A 21,007-nucleotide genomic window follows, 5' to 3' on the forward strand; every position below is an offset into this window, starting at 1 on the left:
AACTTTTGTAAAGCAATTATCCTTCAATTAAAAATAAATAAATTAAAAAAAAAAACAATAACAGTTAAGTTTATTGATTCTGTTTGCCAGATATGATTCTAGTCTCTTTAAAGGCATTATATCTAATTCCCACAAATGAGGCATTTTTTTAAACTCAATTTATAGATTGAACTTGATAGTGAGGATAAATGACTTGCCTGTGTCTAAAAGTCTAAAGAATATGAATCTAGTCCAGTGTGGCTTCAAAACCAGCACTTTCCAAGACTCCACACTGCCTCCTTGAATCAGTTGTTATTTAGTCACTAAGTCATGTTTGACTCTTTGGGATCCTATGGACTGTAACCTGACAGGCTCCTCTGTTCTATGGGATTTCCCAGGCAAGAAAACTAGAGTGGAGGTACATTTCCTCCTCCAGGGGATCTTCCCCACCCAGGGTTCGAACCCACGTCTCCCGCATTGGCAGGCTGATTCTTGACCGCTGAACCACCAGGCAAGCCCCTTGAATCCATTAGTTATATGTTAACACTGAAACATAGGTCAAGGAATCCTCAACCTAACTTCCTTACTCATTAATCCCCTTTGTTGAGCAGTGCCCTGATCCCACCCAGTAGAGTAAGGAGGGGAAGCAACAAAGAAGTTTGACCTGGTTGCCAAGAAAATCACCCTCTCAGTAGTATTCAACAGAAGCACACCCAGTGAACCTGGCAGGCCCAGTAGCCCAGCCCTGTCTTAGTAACAGGAAGCATAGATTTTTTTTTCCCCCATTGACATGTCAACAAGGGCCTCAGTGAAGGAATATAGGTTCCTACGTGACGTACTGTGATACCTGACCATCACAGGATGATCTCAAATCCGAGTCTGAATCCCAGAGCATCACTGGCTCTTTTCCCTTCCTGGAAGAGGTGGTGCTATTCAGGGGCAGGGCCTACAGTGTGTCAGAAACTACCCAAGCCCTGCGGAATCAGCGCAAAGGGATGAAAGCCTCCATTTTGCAGAAGTTGAGTGTTTTGTTCGTCTGGAAGAGAGCATTTTGCATCTTGGAAAGCTCTTGGCTTCAGGCCCATCCATCCCAGGGGTGTGCCACGAGTTCTGTTCTTCAGAAAGAGGCCAACGTCTGATGCACTTGGTCTTCTGAGTACAGCACTGTGACTTCCATCCTGCCCCCAACTCAGTTACCACCTAGGTCAAATGCCTGCACCTCGGGAGCTTGGAAAACACATCCCAAGATAGTATGGCCTCAAGCAGACAAAGACAGACTCCGAGGTAGCACGTCTCCTCTCTCACTGCCAACTTGCCCAGTATTTGACTTCAGTGGAAATGGCTGTTTGTTGGCTAGGTTCATTAGTGAAAAATGTTTCAACAGCTCCATTTAACAACCTGGAATGTCCTTTGGAGAAGGCCAAATTAATGTGATTTTTTTACCTTAAGAAGCTTAGAAACATAGCTGCTGCTAACTCAATAATTACATTGTCCTGCCAGCAACAATTCAATATTTTTTTCTCGCCGGAGGGTTACAACACATTTGCACCATGGGGAAGCTTTTTCTCTTTACATCTCAAAACTGTACCACAAACTCTTCCTTTATTCATAACTGCGAGATCTCCAGCTGAGATAGGCACTTTTGTATTGCTCTAGATGACAGTTTTCTGTGTTCTTTCCAAGCACAGGGGGTTTAATAAACATATCTGGCAGGCCTTCCATAGCTGGAGGGCCCAGGATGACACTGTGTGCAAACAATATGCTCACGCTGGAGGGAAACAAGTTTATTCAATTATTCAATTAATAGATTACAGTCAAGATACTTGTTATCCTAAATGAAAAATGGGACAAGAACTCCAAGAATTAGGGTAGGTCCCAGGATTAGTAATAGCAGGCAATATGGCATATACAGATCATGATGATCTGGCCCAAAACATGAAAACGCACTGACCAACCATCCATACACACACACGCCTGTTCAAACACATGTGCACATGCACACACACACAGGTACACACACACATACAGGTACACACACATATGCAGGTTCACACACACTTGTGACTGTACCCTTAGGTAGGGGGACTTAGACGCCTAGAATCAAATATTATAAAGGCCTTAAAAACTCATTAAATACTTCAGGATGTTTTAGTCCTGAGTCTGGAGCTTAGGGATGAAGAAGAGGTTGGTGTCAGAAGGAGCAGGTATATGAGCAGCCCTATATTCCATTCTCATAGGATTCTAAGAAAATTCTAGAAAGAGATATTGGTAGAAATTTCTCTGTGAAAACAAAGTGTTTTTTCAGGGTTTCATGATTAACTGCCTTTTTGCTCAAGGGTAAGTCCTTTCCTCGATGCAGAATGTTTTAGAATGTTCTCCACATCAGAACTTCCTACTTTGAAGTTTCCTACTTGGTTTCAGAGGGAAGTTTATCCAGTTTGTATAGATAATTTAAGATCTCCTTAATGAAAAATGGACTACTACAGTCAAACGTATGATTTAGGGGCAGGGAGCCACCTTTCAGGGTATTGGTATGTTATGTTGATACAAAAGTCACTTTGAAGAGAGTGGGTGGGATAAATCTGGAAAGCTACCATGTGCTTGATGAGGAAATTTTGATTTTTTGCTGTAGGGAATGGGGGAGGCATTGAAGATTTTTGAGTTGCAGTCATTTTCCTTGCCCTATCCCAGCTGTACCATTTTAATGTCCTGGCTTTTAGTTAGAATCTGCAGATTTAAAGACTTGGGATATAGTTCAAATGTGCCAGAAGTACTCTCAATGAAATGGAAATCTGGTTAGCATTCTAGGCAGCCCAGGAGTAGTTATTTGTAGTGCAGATCAGTAGAGGAGCAATTCTTTAAGTGTTCCAGTCTGGAGTTATTACTTTGAAAGTCTTCTTATCTGTAAAGATATAAACTCCTCAGTTATGCTGTTAATTTGATGTCAAGGTAACTGTAAGTGTATTTTTTACTATACTGTGGTACTGAGGAGACCATTTCCATTTTACTGAGTGGACAATTAAGCCAGTGAAACGTTTTCCAAAAGTGACTAAGGAATAAGACAGGAAATACATTTCCAAATAGTAAAATCTTTTGATTCTTTCAGGAGAGATTGGGAAAGGCCCCCAGGCATCTTTAGTTCTTTCCTCTGTGAGCTTTAGCCAGGTGGGAGGCTAGACAAACAATTTCTCCAGCAAGCAAGTGGGCATAGGAAGTTAAGCAGATGGTGTATTTTAGCTGCTAAGGAAGCTAGCCAAGGCAAGAGCCCGAAGTTGAAAATTGAATCACTCCATTCTCAAGGGCAGAATTGTTCCTAAGTTCATGGTTGTCTCCCAACAAATGGATCAAGACAGCCTTTTATGTGTCTGTCAGTTGTGACCTTGCCCTAGCTCTCCCAGCTGGAGTCACTAATGTTCTCTACAGCAGGCTCAGCCAGTCCCCATCCCACCCCCTGTCCAGTCCCTGGGCCAAACCAGAGCAGGGCAAGCCTCGGCCTGTCCAGATGGCTGGCTCTAATTAGAGGGTGAGGACACCATGGCCAAGCTGGAAGTAAATGCTGCAGATACCTTTTCCAAGAGTGGCAGGTACAGCTTTAAACTAAGTGCATGTATGCAGAGTCAAAGGTTGCATCTAAATGTGCATATGTATGAGAGGGCTAAGCCTGAAAAGGCAGTTTAAAAGGGTTATTCGAAGATGGGGCAGAAATAGATATGCACAGTTGGAACTCTCAAGCATATAGAGACAGGGAGGAAAAAAAGGTAAATGAGAGAGAAGTCTGGGACATTCCTGAGTTAAAGACTACTGCCTATTACCTTGGCTGGTACTTTAAGCCAAGGTTACCAGGTGGTCAGCTGCTTGCAAAAGGACACAGGCAGAAGAAAGAGAACAGGGCCCAGGTGACCAGCTGGTAGGACCTGAAATTAGTCTTGTTACCATGAATTTACTGTCTGGTCTGCCTACCAAGAGCCTAGGGACACATCTGGCCTCTGAGTCCTTCTGAGCCTTTTCTGGTCTTCATCACCTTGGCCATGCTTTCTGCTGCTGTTATCTTGCAAATGGGGCTCTAGATCCCAGAGCTTTTGTCTGGTGCCCAGATGATGCCCTTCTTAAATTTTCCAGGAGAAATCAACACAATATTGTAAAGCAATTATCCTTCAATTAGACAGAAATTAATTTTAAAAAGTCTTCCAGCTCTTGGCTCCAAGGACCCTACTGCTTTGGTCTCCTCTTCATGGCATATGTTTTAAGTGGGCTGATGACCTGAGTGCTGTCACCTGAATGACTTTGATTGACAACTGTCCTTAAGACTCTAATTTCTGATTTCCATCCACCAGATTAGATCTGCTAGAGTACTGCCTTGGATCAAATAGTGACTCTATGTACACCATGTATTGGATAACTGAGGTCCTGACGGAGCCAGTCTTATAGCCCATAAGCTTTCCCAGATTTCCTCCACTGCTGCTGGGTTCTTCCTTCTCTCTTTTGAAGAGGGTAGTTGAAGTCTCAGTCCATCTTGTGCTTGAAACTGCTCCAGTTAGGGTGGTGTTTTCTGCATGCCTCCAGCTCTTCCAGTATGAAAAGCTTGGAATTCTCCAGGCAAGAGAATCCTGGAGTGGGTAGCCATTCCCTTCTCCAGGGCATCTTCCTGACTCAGGGATAAAACCTGGGTCTCCTGCATTGCAGGCAGAATCTTTACTGTCTGAGCCACCAGGGAAGCATGAACAACAATTCCATAGAGAGTCTTAGAGTCATTCCACAAAGAAGGAACTCATAAATGATAGGATATATTAAAGAAAAGTGCTTTGTAAATTGAAAAATTCTATGTAACTTAGTATTATTAACGGTGGAGGAGGAGAGACCAATATAAATGAAAGGCATACCACATACACTTAATTCTTAGAGGATATTGGAATACAGTTACTATATTCTTATTTACAGACAGAGCCAATAAGGCTCAGGAAGGTTGAGTAACTTACCTAAGTCACTCAACTCATAAATGACAGATCTGGAATTTCAACCTAGATCTGTCTATTTCTCAAACCCATAATTTTTCTTCCATACAGGACTGCCTCTACATAGCCACCAACATTGCATAAAGTTAAAAACAGAAAACTTATGGATCAAAGAATATATAATAAGATACTAATTATATGGTAATGACAAATTGCAAACGCAGTTTGGGAAGAGCAAAAGACTGAGAGGATTGAGTATCTTTGTGGGTTTCTTAGAGGGGATGGGACTTAAGGTGAGCTTTGAAAATTGGCAGAATTTAGATGAGGGGGAGGGTATTTCTGGGAAGACAATCAGCAGGGGTGAACCCAATGGGTGGAAATGGTGCTGAGAAGGCTGGTGACATCAGTTTGGTTGAATTGTATGGGACAGACAAGCATAGGAACATCAAAAACCAGGCCAAAGAGTTAGACATCATGGGGTAGGAAGTAGGGAGCCAGAATCACATGGAGACTCTAACTCAAAGCAGCCTCAGTCATTATAACGTTTCTTTTTACTCACAGCCAAGAAGGAAGGCTGCAGCCAGCTGGGGCCCCATCTCAAAACTTTCTCCCACCACATTCATTATGGTGAATCACTCATGAAATTAAGGTATGAGCTATGCGCATGATGATGAGGATGTGAAAGGGATAATGTTACACATCCAATATTCCACACACCAAGTTGCTGAAATTGGTTGTCATCTTCCAAACCAGACTTGGAGTAGAACTCTGCTCTCCCATTTTTACCCATAACTACAATTTTTCTTTGACAAACAGGGACTTCTACTTATTTATCTGTTTCTATATTCTTTTCCTCTCAAACAAAAACATGATTGTAAAAATGAATGCAGTGTGGTGGAGAGTGGTGGAGAACAGAGAGAAAGGATGAAGCCAGAAGGGACTGGTCCCACGAGACGAACTGTTGGGTTGGCCTTCCTCCCAAAGTGGCAGCAATTCACTTGTGATATGTGAGTCCAGCCAAATGGAATCACATTTCTTGTTCAGAAAGACTGTTTGAGAGTTCTCATTATTTAGCAAAGGAACAATCCTACTATGAGCTAACTGTGATAGCTTTACTTCTAGTATTCAGTGGCAGAAATGAGGAAAAGGTTGAACTCATTTATAAAGCTCTCACTAGAAAGAACGCTCGATCTTGAATCAGCCCTTATTAATGTTGTAGGGTTGCCATAGGAAAATACGACAGTTTCTTACTGTTTTGGAGGTAGGTTTGTTTTTTCCTGAGACCTCTCTTTGGCTTGCACATGGTTGCTTTTTTCACTGTGTCTTTTCATGGCGTTTTCTCTGTGTATACACACACCTGTTGTATGTTTCTCCACTTATAAAAACTTGAGCCCTGTTGGATTAGAGCCCCACTTTTACAACCTCATTTAATTTTTTTTTTTTTTTTTTGCTGTTCTAGTATGCCAAGGTTTTCCCTCTTATTATTATTTGTTGTCGTTGTTCAGTCACTAAGTCATGTCCGAATCTTTGTGACTCCATGGATTGTTGCCCGCCAGGCTCCTCCTATGGAGAAGTCAATGGCACCCCACTCCAGTACTCTTGCCTGGAAAATCCCATGGATGGAGGAGCCTGGTGGGCTGCAGTCCATGGGGTCGCTAAGAGTCGGACACGACTGAGCGACTTCACTTTCACTTTTCACTTTCATGCTTTAGAGAAGGAAATGGCAACCCACTCCAGTATTCTTGCCTGGAGAATCCCAGGGACGGGGGAGCCTGGTGGGCTGCCATCTATGGGGTCACACAGAGTCGGACACGACTGAAGCGACTCAGCAGCAGCAGGCTCCTCCTATAGTTCATTTACAATTCGGTGTTAGCTACTGCTGTACAGCAAAGTGAATAGGTTATACACGCATTCACTCTTTTTTTAGATTCTTTTCCCATCTAGGTCGTTAGAGTCTTGAGTTCCCTATGCTTTACAGTAGGTACTAATTAGTTACCTATTTTATATATAGTAGCAAGAGAGTTCCAGAAAAACATCTATTTCTGCTTTATTGACTATGCCAAAGCCTTCGACTGTGTGGATCACAATCAACTGTGGAAAATTCTGAAATAGATGGGAATACCAGACCACCTGACCAGCCTCTTGAGAAACTTGTATACAGGTCAGGAAGTAACAGTTAGAACTGGACATGGAACAACAGACTGGTTCCAAATAGCAAAAGGAGTATGTCAAGGCTGTATATTGTCACCCTGCTTATTTAACTTATATGCAGAGTACATCATGAGAAATGCTGGACTGGAAGAAGCACAAGCTGGAATCAACATTGCAGGGATAAATATCAATAACCTTAGATATGCAGATGTCATCACCCTTATGGCAGAAAGTGAAGAGGAACTAAAAAGCCTCTTGATGAAAGTGAAAGTGGAGAGTGAAAAAATTGGATTAAAGCTCAACATTGAAAAAACAAAGATCATGGCATGTGGTCCCATCACTTCATGGGAAATAGACAGGGAAACAGTGGAAACAGTGTCAGACTTTATCTTTGGGGGCTCCAAAATCACTGAAGATGGTGATTGCAGCCATGAAATTAAAAGACACTTACTCCTTGGAAGGAAAGTTATGACCAACCTAGATAGCATATTCAAAAGCAGAGACATTACTTTGCCAACAAAGGTCCATCTAGTCAAGGCTATGGTTTTTCCAGTAGTCATGTATGGATGTGAGAGTTGGACTGTGAAGAAAGCTGAGTGCCAAAGAATTGATGCTTTTGAACTGTGGTGTTGGAGAAGACTCTTGAGAGTCCGTTGGACTGCAAGGAGATTGAACCAGTCCATTCTGAAGGAGATCAGTCCTGGGTGTTCTTTGGAAGGACTGATGCTGAAGCCAAAACTCCAGTACTTTGGCCACCTCATGTGAAGAGTTGACTCATTGAAAAAGACTGTGATGCTGGGAGGGATTGGGGGCAGGAGGAGAAGGGGGCAACAGAGGATGAGATGGCTGGATGGCATCACTGACTCAATGGATGTGAGCTTGAGTGAACTCCGGGATATGGTGATGGACAGGGAGGCCTGTTCACAGGGTCACAAAGAGTAGGACATGACTGAGCAACTGAACTGAACTGAGCGTTTATATGTCAATCCCAATCTCCCAATTTATCACCCCCCTGCTCTTTCCTCATTGGTAACCATAAGTTTGTTTCCTACATTTGTGATTCTATTTGGGTTTTGTAAGTAAGTTTGACCTCATTTAATCTTAATAATCTCCTTTTAAAGACCTTATCTCCAAATATAGTCACACTAGGGTTTAGGGATTCAACACATAAACTTTGGGGGAGGGCATGATTCAGTCCATAACAAACCTAATACAATTTAAATGGAAATATAGAATTATGGAAAGATTGCATACATGTACATAATTATTAATTAATTTCTCACATTACTTTGAATTGTAGTAGCTTATGTCTAGTGGATTTTCTTCAAGCCACCTAACAGTGAAAGGAATGTAGGGTGAGGGGAGAAAAGTGTGCCTGAGGCAAAGAGCACTGTGGATAGATGAGTGTGGTCCTAGACTTTCCATGTCACCTTGGGAAAATCACTTGACTCATCTATGTGTCAATATCCTTATCTCTTAAAGGAGAGTCTTAAAAAAAAAAAAATCTCTAGGGTCATTTCTAACTACAATATTTACGAATTTGTGACTTTGCTTTACAATTTTGTCAATCAAAGGTTATTCATTCAGAGATGAAGGAGGCTATAGGTAGTGTCCACTTGCTGAAACTGCTTACACCTGAGCATAAATATTTGCATTTTGCCCAACAGCAATGTCTCTTCAATAGAAGACAGAAGTGAGGTCTGACAGGTATCAGGTTCCTCTGGTCACCAGAGTCACTTTGGGCCACTGAAGCTGTGACTTGGTATCTGGGTAGTTAGGGTTGAAATTGGGGAGACATAAGTGCCAAATCTAGACTTTATTTGATGACATATATATATATATTAGTTCAGTTCATTTGCTCAGTCGTGTCCGACTCTTTGCAACCCCAGGAATCACAGCACCCCAGGCCTCCCTGTCCATCACCAACTCCTGGAGTTCACTCAGTCTCACGTCCATCGAGTCAGTGATGCCATCCAGCCATCTCATCCTCTGTTGTCCCCTTCTCCTCCTGCCCCCAAGCCTTCCCAGCATCAGAGTCTTTTCCAATGAGTCAACTCTTCACATGAGATGGCCAAAGTACTGGAGTTTCAGCTTTAGCATCATTCCTTCCAAAGAAATCCCAAGGTTGATCTCCTTCAGAATGGACTGGTTGGATCTCCTTGCAGTCCAAGGGACTCTCAAGAGTCTTCGCCAACACCACAGTTCAAAAGCATCAATTCTTCGGCGCTCAGCCTTCTTCACAGTCCAACTCTCACATCCATACATGACCACAGGAAAAACTATAGCCTTGACTAGACGGACCTTTGCTGGCAAAGTAATGTCTCTGCTTTTGAAAATGCTATCTAGGTTGGTCATAACTTTCCTTCCAAGGAGTAAGCATCTTTTAATTTCATGGCTGCAGTCACCATCTGCAGTGATTTTGGAGCCCCCAAAGATAAAGTCTGACACTGTTTCCACTGTTTCCCCATCTATTTCCCATGAAGTGATGGGACCGGATGCCATGATCTTCATTTTCTGAATGATGAGCTTTAAGCCAACTTTTTCACTCTCCACTTTCACTTTCATCAAGAGGCTTTTTAGTTCCTCTTCACTTTCTGCCATAAGGGTGATGTCATCTGCATACATGAGGTTATTGATATTTCTCTTGGCAATCTTGATTCCAGCTTGTGCTTCTTCCAGCCCAGCGTTTCTCATGATGTACTCTGCATATAAGTTAAATAAACAGAGTGACAATATACAGCCTTGACGTACTCCTTTTCCTATTTGGAACCAGTCTGTTGTTCCATGTCCAGTTCTAACTGTTGCTTCCTGACCTGCATACTGATTTCTCAAGGGGCAGATCAGGTGGTCTGGTATTCCCATCTCTTTCAGAATTTCCCACAGTTTATTGTGATCCACACAGTCAAAGGCTTTGGCATAGTCAATTAAGCAGAAATAGATGTTTTTCTGGAACTCTCTTTCTTTTTCCATGATCCAGCAGATGTTGGCAATTTGATCTCTGGTTCCTCTGCCTTTTCTAAAACCAGCTTGAACATCAGGAAGTTCACGGTTCACATATTGCTGAAGCCTGGCTTGGAGAATTTTGAGCATTACTTTAGTAGCATGTGAGATGAGTGCAATTGTGCGGTAGTTTGAGCATTCTTTGGCATAGCCTTTCTTTGGGATTGGAATGAAAACTGACCTTTTCCCGTCCTGTGGCCACTGCTGAGTTTTCCAAATTTGCTGGCGTATTGAGTGCAGCACTTTCACAGCATCATCTTTCAGGATTTGAAATAGCTCAACTGGAATTCCATCATCTCCACTAGCTTTGTTCGTAGTGATGCTTCCTAAGGCCCACTTGACTTCACATTCCAGGCTGTCTGGCTATAGGTCAGTGATCATACCATCGTGATTATCTGGGTCGTGAAGATCTTTTTTGTACAGTTCTGTGTATTCTTTCCATCTCTTCTTAATATCTTCTGCTTCTGTTAGGTGCATACCATTTCTGTCCTTACACAACCCACATAACATACTCTTTGTCAAAAGCCAAGATGCAGTCATTTGGGCCTCTGTTTTTGTTTTTAATTATGCGTTTTCCTAGACTTCTTTTTTCCCAATGGGCCTATGCCTCACAATTAGCATATACCAACTTTGTTTAATCAGGTTGCTCATTTTAAAAGATGTCCACTCTGCATGTGGTATCCACAGTGTTGCCGGTAAATGATACGTGTAATTGATGATCAATATATGTTACCAAAATGTTTATGGTTATAATGAAAGAAAATGAGAGAAACCCTCCAGGGTGGAAGGTTAGATGTACAGTGAATCTATAGTTAAGGCAAAAACATAATTTTTGCTATTCTTTTGAGATACAAAAGAGGAAAAAATGAAAGATGAGAGAAGAAAATATATACAGATAAAATTAAAACCAATACTGTTTAGTTTAGAATATGTTGAACTTGCATTGTTTTTGAAATATGCTCACTAGTACAAACTACTTACAAAATTAACCTGTTTAATGTTACACTTGTCGTGTCTTACTTGCTCCTATATTAATATAGTATAATAATATATGTAATATAATGTTATATTTGCCATCACATGAGAATTATGGCAACCCAGTGTTTTATGAGGACAGAGTCACAAAAACTTCCTTTTTAATTACTGTAAAGCTTAAAATATAGATTTTCTAAGCAATCTTTAATTTATATTTGTGAAACCACAGTAAAAATGGATCCTTTAATTTAGCTCCAAAAAGTAATGTGCATTCTAGTAGAATTTCCTTCCATAGTTCATCCTATTCATTAGTTGTTTACTTATTCAATAGAAACTATATGCCAAGCATCTGGCTCTGCACTAGTAACTTATTACACTGCCCTTGATGTTCATAGGACCTAAAGTCTAACAAATAAGTAAACACATGCATAGAAAGTAAGTGATGAGTGTAACAAGGGAAATAAGATGATGTGATAAACCAGTGGTTCTCAAAGTGTGGTCCTTAGACCACCACTTCAGAACTTGCTAGAAATGAAAATTTCTGGGTCCTACTGAATGAGAAACTAATGTAACAATCTGTGTTTTAACAAGTTGTCCAGGGAATGTGATGCACAACAAAGCTGAAAAACCTCTATGATAGAAGGATTTCTGGCAGGACACGAGGGAACTTTAGATAGAGGATTCAGGAAATGCCTCTCTGAGGATTTGGGACTGAGGTTTGAATATAGAGAAGGGGCCAGTCGAGAAAGCAACTTGGAGAGGCATTTTTTATACAACATGACTAAGACCTTGAGGCAGAAAAGTTCAGTGAGTGTGAGACATAGAAAGAAGGCCAGTGTGGCTGGAACACCACGAGAAAAGTGGCCTGAGACCATGTTGAAGAGGCAGGCAGAGGAGGGTGTGAAGCAGATGGTTGGTAAGTGTCTGGAAAGAAAAAACAACTACAAAGAGTGTGTAGCAAGAAGAACAAATCATTTAGGACTCTACACCATGAAATTCTCTTTACTTAAAAGAAAGATGAAGATTCCCTCTAAATATGAGCCTTTATTTCTCTCTTCATTGACCTGCTTACTCGTATATGTGATAAAAACCAAATTTATATAACTGAATGGGTTTGTTTTAATCTGATTTATGTTTAAAGTAGCATTTAGAATTCTCTAGCCATGAGTTTATATCATATATAATATATGGCAAATTTGTGATCAATATTTCAGCAATGTTGGTAGCAACTGAAGGTTTATTGTTCTTGAGGAACTCACAAACTGTTGGGACAAAAGTTAGCAGCATGCATCTTTGGTAATTTCAATGAAGAATTGGATCTAGTTCTCGGTGCTTTTTAGAGAAGCAACTTAACATATGATCTGTCTCCCCTATTCGAAATATATTCATTAGTGGATTGAGAAAATAAGATAATATGGCAGACAGACTCTACTGGGACTCTCATGATCCTAGAATTCATAGCCTTGTGTGGTTTCCTCTCCTTGAGTGTGGGCAGGACCTGACTAATAGCTTCTAATAGACTATGGCAAAGGTGACAGGAGATTGCATGTATGTGACTCTCTCTCCGTTGGTGGTTTTGAGCAAGCTGCCATGATGTGAGGTTCTATATGGAGAGATCCATGCAATAAGGAGCTAAGGGTAGCCTTGGGCCAGCAGCTGGAGGGAGACTGAAGTCCTCAGTTCAGCAACCTGCAAGGAACAGAATGCTGCAGTAATTTTGTGAGCTTAGACTCCTATACTTTCTCAACTGAACCTCTGGTGAGATTGCAGCCCCATCAGATACCTTAATTGTAGCCTATTATTGGGAAGGCAATGGCACCCCACTCCAGTACACTTGCCTGGAAAATCCAATGGACGGAGGAGCCTGGTAGGCTGCAGTCCATGGGGTCGCTAAGAGTCGGACACGACTGAGCTACTTCACTTTCACTTTTCACTTTCATGCATTGGAGACCCAATGGCAACCCACTCCACAGTGTTCTTGCCTGGAGAATCCCAGGGACCGGGGAGCCTTGTGGGCTGACGTCTGTGGGGTCGCACAGAGTCGGACACGACTGAAGTGACTTAGCAGCACTAAAGCAAAGGACCTAGCTAAGCCATGTCTGGTTACAAACTCACAGAAACTATGCAATAATAAATGTGTTGTTTTTAGCACCAAATAATATTGTTATGTAATGACAAATAATTAATATAGGTAGAGTCGGACACGACTGAGCGACTTCACTTTCACTTTACACTTTCATGCATTGGAGGAGGAAATGGCAACCCACTCCAGTGTTCTTGCCTGGAGAATCCCAGGGATGGCGGGGCCTGGTGGTGGGCTGCCGTCTATGGGGTCACACAGAGTCGGACACGACTGAAGCGACTTAGCAGCAGCAGCAGCAGCAGTAATAGCTCATGTTAGTTGAGTGTTTTCCCTGGGCCAAGTGATGTTTTAAATACTTTCAGATCAGATCAGATCAGTCGCTCAGTCGTGTCCTACTCTTTGCGACCCCAGGAATCGCAGCACACCAGGCCTCCCTGTCCATCACCAACTCCCGGAATTCACTCAGTCTCACGTCCATCAAGTCAGTGATGCCATCCAGCCATCTCATCCTCTGTCCTTCCCTTCTCCTCCTGCCCCCAATCCCTCCCAGCATCAGAGTCTTTTCCAATGAGTCAACTCTTCACATGAGGTGGCCAAAGTACTGGAGTTTCAGCTTTAGCATCATTCCTTCCAAAGAAATCCCAAGGCTGATCTCCTTCAGAATGGACTGGTTGGATCTCCTTGCAGTCCAAGGGACTCTCAAGAGTCTTCTCCAACACCACAGTTCAAAAGCATCAATTCTTCAGTGCTCAGCCTTCTTCACAGTCCAACTCTCACATCCATACATGACTACTGGAAAAACCATAACCTTGACTAGACGAACCTTTGTTGGCAAAGTAATGTCTCTGCTTTTGAATATGCTATCTGGGTTGGTCATAACTTTCCCTCCAAGGAGTAAGCGTCTTTTAATTTCATGGCTGCAGTCACCATCTGTAGTGATTTTGGAGCCCCCAAAAAACAAAGTCTGACACTGTTTCCCTGTCTATTTCCCATGAAGTGATGGGACCGGATGCCATGATCTTCATTTTCTGAATGTTGAGCTTTAAGCCAACTTTTTCACTCTCCACTTTCACTTTCATCAAGAGGCTTTTTAGTTCCTCTTCACTTTCTGCCATAAGGGCAGTGTCATCTGCATATCTGAGATTATTGATAGTTCTCCTGGCAATCTTGATTCCAGCTTGTGCTTCTTCCAGTCCAGCGTTTCTCATGATGTACTCTGCATATAAGTTAAATAAACAGAGTGACAATATACAGCCTTGATGAACTCCTTTTCCTATTTGGAACCAGTCTGTCATTCCATGTCCAGTTCTAACTGTTGCTTCCTGACCTGCATACAAATTTCTCAAGAGGCAGATCAGGTGGTCTGGTATTCCCATCTCTTTCAGAATTTTCCACAGTTTGTTGTGATCCACACAGTCAAAGGCTTTGGCATAGTCAATAAAGTAGAAATAGATGCTTTTCTGGAACTCTCTTTCTTTTTCCATGATCCAGCAGATGTTGGCAATTTGATCTCTGGTTCCTCTGCCTTTTCTAAAACCAGCTTGAACATCAGGAAGTTCAGGGTTCACATATTACTGAAGCCTGTCCTGGAGAATTTTGAGCATTACTTTAGTAGCATGTGAGATGAGTGCAATTGTGCGGTAGTTTGAGCATTCTTTGGCATAGCCTTTCTTTGGGATTGGAATGAAAACTGACCTTTTCCCCTTCTGTGGCCACTGCTGAGTTTTCCAAATTTTCTGGCATATTGAGTGCAGCACTTTCACAGCATCATCTTTCAGGATTTGGAATAGCTCAACTGGAATTCCATCACCTCCACTAGCTTTGTTCGTAGTGATGCTTTCTAAGGCCCACTTGACTTCACATTCCAGGATGTCTGGCTCTAGGTCAGTGATCACACCATCGTGATTATCTGGGTCGTGAAGATCTTTTTTGTACAGTTCTTCTGTGTATTTTTGCCATTTCTTCTTAATATCTTCTGCTTCTGATAGGTCCATACCATTAAGTACTTTACATAAATTAAATCATTTAAAAATGACTACCATTTACAGATGAGAAAACTGAGGCACAGAGCAGTTCAGTTACTTGCCGAAGGCTATTTCCTAGTAGGGGAAATAGTTGGGATCCAAACCCAAAGTCTACATTTTTAACCACTACACCATACATGGCGCCTCCCAATCTGCCTCTTTATTACACCAGTTGTAACTATTTAGAAAGCTGAGGTTGGAGATGTCAACAGACCCAAGAAATAATATAAGATATTCAGTGGGAATTTCTCTGAAATCATTTGAAGGTGTCCTATTTTTTCCTTTGATTCTTCAAGATTTATTTGAATTCATACATGTTATTGAGTCAGAAAGTGTCCACTGAGATGATTAGATAAGAATTTAAAATGATTATGATTTGTAAAGAATGAATAAAAGCTATAAATTATTAATGTATCTAATTAATAATTGCAAATTATATTTGCATAGCTCTAATCTTTGTAAAGCACTCTAAGATGTTATCACAGTATTTCCCCACAGTAACCTTTTGAGAGAGAGTGGATATTATTCTCACCTATGAGATGCTAAAGCCCAGTAGCCATGTGGTCCTGTGAGAGTACTAATTACATAATCATACAATCCTAAAGACTAAAGAGGCTTCAGAAGTTGTATGGACAAGTGACTCAACTAAAATTATACCACAGAGGATTAAATTATTCTTTATCCTTTTCCTGTCAAGAGGAGGACTTGACCCCTCAAGTCAGGGAGAGCGGAGTGAGCAGTATTAGAGTAAGAGGTACCAAGCCACAGCCACGGAGGCCACAGATAGAGAAGGAACTAGGTTCAAAGTGGTACACCTTTTTCTCTCTTGTCTAAGCATCTGAGATTGGGAATCAAAGATGGAGACCAACCATGCCTCGCAGGTGATCACTCAGTCTCTACTCAAACACTGTGTGATCTACTTCCTCTCCTGCCTGGTCTCCTACCACTCTCACCCTTGCTGGTTTCATTTTGGCCCCTGTGACCTCCTTGCTGTCTTCAGAACATGACAGACTCTTTCTCCTATCATGGTCTTTGCACTGTCTGTTCCTCTCTCTTAGAAAGTTTCTTTCATCAGACCTTCTCATGGCTTCCAGTTGTCTGCTCAAATATCACCCCCAAGACACATTCCTATCCCAAAAAAGACCTCCTCTGCATCCTTTTATTCCCTTAATCTGCTTGATTTTCTTTCAAAGCACATATCACTACTGGAAACTATGTTTTTTGTCTGTTTGTTCCACTGGAATATAAACTCTGAGTGTGGGGACCTTGCTTTCTTGTTCCCTGTTGAATTTTCAGTTCTTAACAGCAGTGCCTGTGACATAAAAGATGCTCAATAAATATTTGTTGAGTAGGTGAATGAGTGAATGAACCCAGGGCAGAGTCCTGTGGCAGGACGCAGGGCAACTTCTCTCAGCGTGACATGGGCTGATTGCTTAAGCAACTGGAAATCCATCAAAATAATATTACTAATCAATTTCCCTATCAGGTTTGTAAGAAAATTTCTCAAAGATCTTGGGGAATCAAGATACTCCCCTCGCCTACTGTGTCAGTTTCCTATTGCTGCTGTAACAAATAACCACAAATTTAGTGACTTAAAACCACATTGATTTATTACCTTACAGTTTTGGAGATCAGAAGTTCAAATGGGTCTCACTGAGATAAAAATCAAGATATCTGTAAGGCCACGATCCTTCTGGAAGCTCTAGAGGAGAATTGCTTTCTTGCCTTTTCCAGCTTTTAGAGGCTGCTGGCATTCCTAGGCTCATAGCACCCTTTCATCTTCAAAGGCAGCAATGGCCAGTAGAGTCTTTTATAGAGAGCATCACTCTGACACTGACTCTTCTGCCTCCCTCTTCCACATTTCAGAAGCCCTGTGACTATGCTGGGCCCATCCAGATAATCCAGGGTCATCTCCCCCATTCAAAGTCAACTGATTAGCAACTTTTATCCTATCTACAGTCTTAATTTCTCTTTGCTGTATAATCTGATTTATTCACAGGTTCAAGAATGAGGTTATCTTTGGGAGCTATTATTCTGCCTATGGGCTTCCCAGGTGGTGCTAGTGGTGAAAAGCCTGCCTGTCAATGCAGGAGACATAAGAGGCGCAGGTTCCATCACGGGTCAGGAAGATCCCCTGGAGGAGGGCGTGGCCACATACTCCAATATTCTTGTCTGGAGAATCCCATGGACAGAGGAGTCTGGTGGACTACAGTTCATGGAATGGCAAAGAGGTGGACACAGCTGAAGTGACTTAGCACACACGGTCTGCCTGTACCTGCCAATCCATAATGTGACGTGTGTGCATGGGTGTTTCTCTTCAGTAATCAGAAGTTGTTCTTGGAGAATCATGTTAACTCAATGTGTGCTTCTGTCGTCACAGGGATTGAACCCAGGTCTCCCACATTTCAGGAAGATTCTTTACTCTCTGAGCTACTAGGGAAGCCCTCTCTCATTACAGCGTGCTCACAAACTCTCTAACATAAAAATATACTTTTGATAGACAACAACCGTAGGTTCATCATATCAATGCTTCATCTTTCTAACTCTTTAGAAAGTAGGGATGGTGTTTGCCCCTCAGTCGTCTGACTTAAGACGACTTAAGACCAGCGAATCTGGTGCTTTGATCATATCTTTAAGGTATTTCAGCATCCTGGGATGCAGTTCTTCTAAACATATTTTTCTCATTAAGGACACTTATACACTCTCTTCATCTGTCGTGGCTTTGTTTCCTCTTTGCATCGCTTGATCTGCCCACTCAGTTTGAAGATTATTCTTCTTAGATCTGTCTACAGGCAAATAGAAGTAATTCCTGTTAACAAAGCAAAAGATTCCCCAAGCAAGGGTACTTGACATTAATCAGAGTCAGACCTCATCACATTCTATATTCCCCATGGTTTAGAGGACGTGTTTACCTGCGCCCTCCACTTTCATTTCCACAACTCTCTGTCTTATTTTTCTTGCTTGAAAGCAACTCTTTGTGTCTTTACCATTTTCTTTTTGCCAGTTTCAACTCCTTCAGGTTTCATTTGAATACACTCTTTAGGATCTCTCTTTGGTATGTTTGGTATTTATGAATCTTAAACATGGGAGTGAGAAGATCAACTCCAAGCCCTCATGAGCAAGGAATGGTCCATCTCAGGTCCCATGTGGCTGAGCAGGCTGTGGTCTAATCCTGCCACTGTAAGGGCTGGTCCATGGCACTGCCCAGCCAGTGTCTTCCATCCTCATGCTTTCCTTCTTCCTTCTCTCTTAGGAGCCCCTTTAAATACAAGCTCATCAGAGGGCCCCCCATGGCAGTCACAAAAGATTCTTTAGATGTGCCTGCCTTTATTCACATTGACATTTTTCATGCATATATGATCAGAATTACATTTTTCAGACTCCCCTCTCTCCTTTGAGCTATGTTCCCTTTTAAAGTCTCTGTCTATAGAATGATGCCATTTCTTTGATTTAGGGGAAGAAAAATGCATCCTCGTTGCCTAAAGAACACATTTGACTGTGCTCAGTCTTCCCTCCTTCAACTATTTTTAATTCTAAAAACTGTACTTATTTCCTCTCATAATCCCCACCCCTTTCACAGGCCTTCCGTTCCTAACAAAAATTAAGTTCAGAGCAGCAGTAACCTCTGCCTTCTGGAAGATCAAACTGATGGAAAAGCACAGCCAGGTAACTATTTATCTGATTTCTTGATTTTAACACAATAAAACTGCCTGCCAATAGTTTGATGGTACATGTCCCATTTTCTAATTTTGTAATCTTTCTGAACTTTACTTTGCCCATCTATCAAAAAGAGGAAATATCTATCTTATTAGTTCTCTTAGGCTTTCCAGGGAGGATCAAATGAAAAAAAAAATGTGTTAAAATGTCTTGGAAAGTGAAAACTAAATAAAGAGTTCTTATTTGTTTTTCCCAAGGTCCAAAGTATGTGAGGAAAGAACTGCAGAAGTATTATACATGAGCTGCCTGTCTGAGAAAAGGCAAGAGAAATGGATCCAAGTGCCTGACAATACAGAAATGCAGAGTTATTGCTCGCAGGTATTCATACCACGCTCTGTTGCGTGCCTACAATTCAGAAAGAATAAGGAGAACTTGGGGAAAGGGATGCAAGTGTTGGGAAGTAAAATCTATGCAGAAAAATGAAACTGACAGGCCTCAATCAGGAAAAAAAAACTTTTATAAGATGACCCATTTTTTCAACAAACAGTTACTAAGTGTGTAGGGCTTCAGGGGAGGAGTGAAAATGTAAAAGGGATGACCTCTGCCCTCAATGAGTTATCCACTGAGTAAATACTTATTTTCATATTCCAAACATTTACTCAGAAAATGGTTTCAAGTATCTACTAAAGAAACATGAACATCTAACTTGTTGAGTACGGAGCAGTAAAGATAAAAACATGATATTTGTTTACCATATAGAAATATGTAAATAACAGTATAATGTAAAAGCTTCTACATCAGTCAGGATGGGCTGAGCTATGCTGTCATAAAAAGCAACTCCCAAATTTTGATCACATAAAATAATTTCTCCTTCATGCCACTTATCTTCTGAATATGGAGGATATCACCATCAAACCAAGTTTTAGAAGACTGCATCTCATTCCCATGGTTGCCAATATACAACATGGATAGGACCAATATTAATATGTTTACTAACCATGAATGAAGGGTGAAAAGAAATCACGCTCAATGTTTCCAAGTCAGAGTTTCAGGGTGACCTCCTAGAGCTACAAGAGGTCCATTGTTGAAGGCCTCCCTGTCCATCTGACTCTTAGACCTCTCCCTCCATCCTGCCATGTGTAGAACTGGGCTCTTTGAAGTCTCATTCAGGCTACTCCCTCTGCCCAGAATATATCCCCTAACTCCCATAGCCACACCACTGCATAACTAAATCTAGTACTGGGCTAAGTTGGCAGCATAAATTAGACACAAAGGAGTACTTTCTTAAAAGAAATTCTAGTCTTAGAAAACCAGAAGAGTGGTGCTCCTTTTAGCTGGAAAGTTCTAGTATGAGTCCTCCTGAATAGCATTTATCCAACACATCTCTTTGGGGCTGCTGGGTACCAACTGCTGTCCTGGGCACCAGAGCTTCAATGCTGAGAACACTGATCTGTTCTCTGCCTTCGTGGAACTTTGCACAGACGTGGACATTAGTAATTAGTCAGATAATTACACAAATGGATATTCCAAACTGCAACAGATGCTAGAAAGGAGAAAAATGGAGTGCTGTGTTTATAATGAAAATCCTGGGAAGGTTTACTTAGGCAAGTGGCATTTGAGCTGAGACCTGAGGGATGAATTGCAGTTAACTGAGGATAGGAGATGAACTCATGAACTAGGTCAGTAATTTTTTTTAACTTAAAAAAAAAAAATGGAATCCAGACTAATCCAGACTAGTTCTATCGTTGCATCATTCTCAATCACTAGCTTTGAATTCTTCTTCTTTCTGTTGGAAAGTATGGAGTTATGAGCTGTGTACTCTGAACTGTACACGTCTTTGAAGATATTTATTAAGGTGGGTTTTTTGGCCTGTGAATATCATTTCTCCCATGTGTCTCTATGACCAAAGGTTGGGAGCTAGTGGAGAAGATGACTTATCAAAGGGAATTCCAAGCTGATGATTCTACCACGTGTCAGGAGAAAGGTCATTCACAATAGAGAGTGTCAAATATTACAAAACGTGATTTAACAATCCTTACTGGTATGATGTCAACAATAATAGAAGGATGATTGGTTTATTTTTTAAATTTTTTCCATGAAAGATACTTTCATCAGCTTAGTGCTGAGGCAAAAACATCTTAAGTGCTGACATGATACAAATTAAATATCACTTGTTTTTTTAAAAG

This window comes from Bos taurus, chromosome 1 (genome assembly GCF_002263795.3).
Source record: "Bos taurus isolate L1 Dominette 01449 registration number 42190680 breed Hereford chromosome 1, ARS-UCD2.0, whole genome shotgun sequence".
Classification (NCBI taxonomy): domain Eukaryota; kingdom Metazoa; phylum Chordata; class Mammalia; order Artiodactyla; family Bovidae; genus Bos; species Bos taurus.